Source organism: Olea europaea, unplaced genomic scaffold (genome assembly GCF_002742605.1).
Source record: "Olea europaea var. sylvestris unplaced genomic scaffold, O_europaea_v1 scaffold1716, whole genome shotgun sequence".
In the NCBI taxonomy this organism is placed as follows: domain Eukaryota; kingdom Viridiplantae; phylum Streptophyta; class Magnoliopsida; order Lamiales; family Oleaceae; genus Olea; species Olea europaea.
This window is the reverse complement of record NW_019234857.1, coordinates 87,306-93,023: the sequence shown is the minus strand read 5'-3', so window position 1 is coordinate 93,023 and position 5,718 is coordinate 87,306.

Here is a 5,718-nt window from a genome sequence, read left to right as displayed (position 1 = left end):
GTTTCTAACTTCTAATAGAAAGGGGAAGGAAGGTTTACTATTGATGTAATAGTAACTTAATCTAATTTTACTATGCATGATGTCATTTTTTATTTTCCATTTTGTTTATGTCAAACAAATATTCTTCCACACATCATGTCACTAATATTAAAAAGATAATTATGTCAAACAAATGTTTTTCCACACATCATGTCACTAGCATTAAAATAATAATAATAATTTTAGTAAATATAAACTGTCATGAACAACCAAAAAAATAAAAAAAATCTTCGCACATGAACTTTAAAAAAAATAAAAATAAACTCTTCGCACAATGTGGAGAGATGTTAAATCATGTGTGGAGTAAAAAATGAAGAAAAAACTCTCCACATAGTGCGGAGGATGGCAAATCATGTTCAGAGAGTTGACAAACTTTCCGTACAGTGTAAAGTAAAAAAAAATCTCTCCACAATAGCAAACACCATGACAAAACTCTCCGCACATTGCGGAGAGATGGCATTCTATGCCTAAACTCTTCGCACAATGTGGAGAGATGTTAAATCATGTGTGGAGTAAAAAATGAAGAAAAAACTCTCCACATAGTGCGGAGGATGGCAAATCATGTTCAGAGAGTTGACAAACTTTCCGTACAGTGTAAAGTAAAAAAAAATCTCTCCACAATAGCAAACACCATGACAAAACTCTCCGCACATTGCGGAGAGATGGCATTCTATGCGGACACTGTCCTCACAAAGTGCGGACTCTCCGTACAATACGAAGTAAAAAAAAAAATCTTCGCACAGTGCGCAGAGTTGGCAAACTCTCCATACAGTGCGAAGTTAAAAAAAAAAACTCTCCTCACAGTGACCGTTACGTGCGTTGCACGAATTTTACATTTATTGTATTTTTATTAGTGTATGAATTTTAGTTTTTTGGAAAGTTTTTGAAACAATATCTAGAAATATTTTCATAATAAAAGAAAATAATTGTAAATTATTTTTACAATTGCATAACAATATTGTGTCATCTAAAAAAAATATACTTGTACATTTCATATTTGAATAATAAATATACGAAATTATACAAAATATTTTACTTGTATTCTTTGATAGTGTTGATATGATTGAATTGAACGTGAAGATTATATTTCAAAATTTTGTTTAATTCAATATTGAAAATTGAGCATTATATTCATATGCATTTATATTTTGTGCTTCTTATATATTTAATATTTATTTTATGCTTATATTGAAAAAATAAAAATATGAATTTTTTTTTGAAATTCGGTTTGGTAAGTAAATGTACGGTATTCTGTATTCTCGATATTTGTAAGTGCAAAAATCAGTATATAAAAATATAGTAAGCTGCAAATACGGTAGGCAGCATATACGGTAAGTTGTAAATACTGTAGTCAACATATACAGTAAGCTACAAATACGGTAAGTTGTTTGCAAATACGATAGACTGCAAATACAGTAGGCAGCATACACGGTAAGGTGCAAATACGGTAAATTGTTTGCAAATATGGTAGGCAGCATATACGGTAAGGTACAAATACGGTAAGTTGTTTGCAAATACGGTAAGTTGTTTGCAAATATGGTAGGTATCATATAGGATAAGGTGCAAATACGGTAGACAATATATACGGTAAGTTGTATATACAGCAAGCTGGCTGCAAATACCGTAAACTGCATATATTGATTTAAATTTGTTATAAATGTATAAAATTTATTTAATATTGAATTTTTTAAGTATTAAATTTTGCAATTCAATATTGTTTCATTTTTTATAATTGTATTTCAGAGAATTAAAAAAAAAAGTGGTTATAAAATTGTCAATTTTTAAATGTGTTTTTTGTTGAAAATAAAATTTATTTTTTTATGCTATTTGTAAAAAAAATTATTGTAATTTTATTAGCGTAATGAGAATATTTATTATGCATTTTTATTTTTTACATTTTGTGAAGAATTTTGTTTATAGTGATTAACAAATATTTTTTCACACACGCATCATGCAAACAATATTAAAATAATAATAATAATTTTAGTATATATAAATCACATGAGACAAAAAAAAGGCTCCGTAAAGTGCGGAGAGTGACAAACTATCTCTCCACACAGTGTGAAGAGAAAAACAAAAATTCTTGCAACTTTATCTGTAAATTCCAAGAGGTCTTTCTCATACAACTTTTGAGCAATGTATTGAACGCTTTAATTTCTGACCTACAACCCGAAAGTATAACTTCATTGAAAATTGTATTCACTTCTAATGTCCAAGAGCTGTTATCAAGCAAGTGTAAAATATTGAATTTGAGTGGTACCCTAGAGCCTCCATTTGTGAAAGTAATACCATGGTATTATCAATATCCCCTTCTTTTCACAACTCACATATTGTTTCATTGTATGAATCACTAGAAATCTATTTTCCAATACCGTAAATATAATTTGCATACTCAGAAATTGAGCTGTGACTGGAATTTAAAGAAGACATAATTGATTTTGAACTATGTTTTTCGACTCTATTTCGTTGTATATACGAAAAATTTGCAATCTTGAAATTTGACTTGTAATCAAGGAATTTGAAAACAACTCTCCGCACCATGTGGAGAGTTTTTTTCTCCGTACTGTGCGGAGAATTTTTTTTTACTTGCACTGTACGAAAAGTTTTGCCATGTTGCAGACCAACTCTCTGCATTGTGCGAAGAGATTAACTCTCTCGGTACAGAGCGGAGAGTTTTTTTTTTATCTCCATACTATACGGAGAGTTGATTTGTCATCTCTCCGCACTGTGCGGAGAGGGTTTTTTTCCACTCCGTTCAACTCTCTCTGCATTATGCGGAAATTTTTTTTCTTTCCGTACATTTTTATTATTATTTTTTTACTCTGCACTTGGTTCAACTCTCTCCACACTGTGCGGAGAGTTTTTTTTTCAATTTTACAATATTGAATTACATAAAATTTAGAAATATAATTTTCACATTCAATTCAATCATATCAACACTATCAAAGAATACAAGCAAAATAGTTTGTATATTTCTTATTCAAACATGAAATATACAAACATATTTTCTCTAGATAAACATACTGCTATACAATTGTAAAAATAATTTGCAATTATTCTTATATCATGGAAATAATTTTAGATATTGCTTCAAAAACTTTCCAAAAAAAAAAACTAAAATTCATACACTAATAAAAATATGATAAATACAAAATTCGTGCAACACACGTGATAGCGACTAGTATTACTAAAAAATGACGGCTGGGGGACGAATGGGTATTATTCCAATTTTCATTTCTTGCTCTCTTTCATTTTTCTTTGCCTTCTTTTTCTATTTTTTTTCTTTCTTCTTTCTTTTTTTCTTTTTCTTCCTTTCATTTTTCTTGATATTTTGGAGCAAATAATAAAGCACAGAGTTTTGTTATTTGTACCCAGAGTTTGACACTCCGAATTACCTGATGTGAGTGAAGCGGTCGGGTCCCACACATTTATTGACATGGGGCCCTCGACCCCCATGTGAGTAGCAGGTAATCCGTAGTGTCAAACTCCGAGTACCTATAGCAAAACTCTAAAGCACTCGTACATTCAAGGAGGTAGAGAAATTTTGGAAATATCAAGTTTAAACCTTTAATGTCTTCAAAAATTCAACAAAAAGAATTGTATCTAGAATATTGCATTTTCTCCATTATTATCTTCTATTTGCAATGTATTGTCTAAAATATTCTCTTTTTATTATATATTTAACATAGGCTAAAGTTTGTGTTGAAATTTATGGTTGAAGTTAGCCTAGCTTGGATTAATTTTAATAGTTGCTTTTTAATGTTTAAATACTTGTTTTTATGTGTTTCTACTATTGTATGGGCTTGTTTGAGCCACATTATTTTCAAAAAAATACATTTTTCAACAGTGATTTGACATCATTTCAACCACATATTTTTCAATAAAATGATATTACACGCCAATCTAAAACTTTTCTTTATTTTTTAACCACACATTTCTCATTGATTTGATATGAATAATGCATTTTTTTTTATAATGTGGCTCAAACATGGGTTATATATTAAATTTTCATGTATGTGATCAATGAATGATTATGTTAAGTAATTTGTACATCGTTCGAGAGAAGATTTTGCATTTGAGATCAAATATTAGAAACTCTAAGTTTGTTGGGGGTTAGAGATATACTCCTAACCCTAGGTGATCCATTGAGCTAATTTCACAAAGATTTAACGTAGTTATTTTGTTTGATCGACATAGAGATATAGTAAATTAAATCAATCAATTAGGGTTAATTTCGCTCGAAAGAGGTAATTAATTAAAATTGAAAATCGGGTTTAACATCATAAATTAGTAATTTATTAATTCTCATGTGGAAAAATTAATTAGACGATGTCAAAGCAAAACCATGAATCTCAAACATGTTTTCTTCCAAAAATCTTCAACTATTTATATATTCTTATTTCTGTTTTTTATTTAATTTTCCTTAATTTTCAAAAATAAATCTTTATTGTGTGTGTGTGTATTTTTTATCGTTAGAATTAAATTAATTAAAGTTGTGCAATCGAAAGTAAACATTATTCAAGGGATCAACAATTTGAATTCAAAAAGTCCAATTTATTAGTTGAATGCATACACTTACAATTTGCACTTTCATATCAAACGGATACGATAGAGGGTTGTTGGTTAACAAGGATTTAAAGATCAAAGTTTGCATGATCATTACTGCTTTCGCAACCGATGCTTGAGAAGAATTCGATTTTGAACTACAATAAACCAAATAAAAAAGCTTTTGAACTAGCCGATTAGGTTTTGAATTGAGTTGGGGTTTGAAATTAAGCTCCCGTTTGGCCTCCATTCTCCTTTTCATTATTTTTCTCTCTTTTATTTTCAATTTCACAATTTTTCATAAAATAATATTACATGCAAATGGAAAAACTTTTCAATCTTTTTCACCTACACATTTTTCAAAAAAAAAAAAATAAAAATCAAACCATTAAAATTTAAAAAGAATGGGAGGCAAACGGGGGTTAAGTTAAATCGTTTAAAATTTTTAAAACAGTTAAAAATGTGAAATCATTTAAAAAAATTTGTGAGTTAAGCTTATGCTTATGTAAAAGTGATTTTTGAAAAGCCATTTTTTCCTGAGAATGTGTGGTTAACAAGTAGAAAGATACATAAGAAAATGTGAAAAAAAAAATTATATATATTTTTAAATATATAGTTGAAAATGAATTAGAAAAAAATAATTTTCAAATAAACACTGTCACGGAAGCATCTTGATGAACAAGTAGAAAAATGCCTGAGAAAATGTGAAAAATTATATATTTTTTAGAATGTATAGTTGAAAATGAATTAGGAAAAAGTAATTTCCAAATAAACACTTTCATAGAAGCATCTTGGTGTTCTTCGTTAATTATATTCTTTTATTTTTGGTTAGACAAATGGGTTGGTGGGTATTCTTTTAGAGAAGGTTGGTCATCTCAGACTTTGTTTGGCCTAATTTCTTAAAATTCATTTCCAGCCACATATTTTATGAAATTCTCAACTTTTCAATAGTATATTTTATCATTTTTTATTAAAATTTACTAATAATTTAATTTTTATTAAAACCAAACAGGCTTGGGAAGTGTATTCAATTGAGATTTTTAATGACTTTTTAAGATTTAAAAAGTTCAGGAGTATTTAATTGGGACTTTTTGAGACTCTCTGAAAGTCACGGTGTATTTAATTGAGATTTTT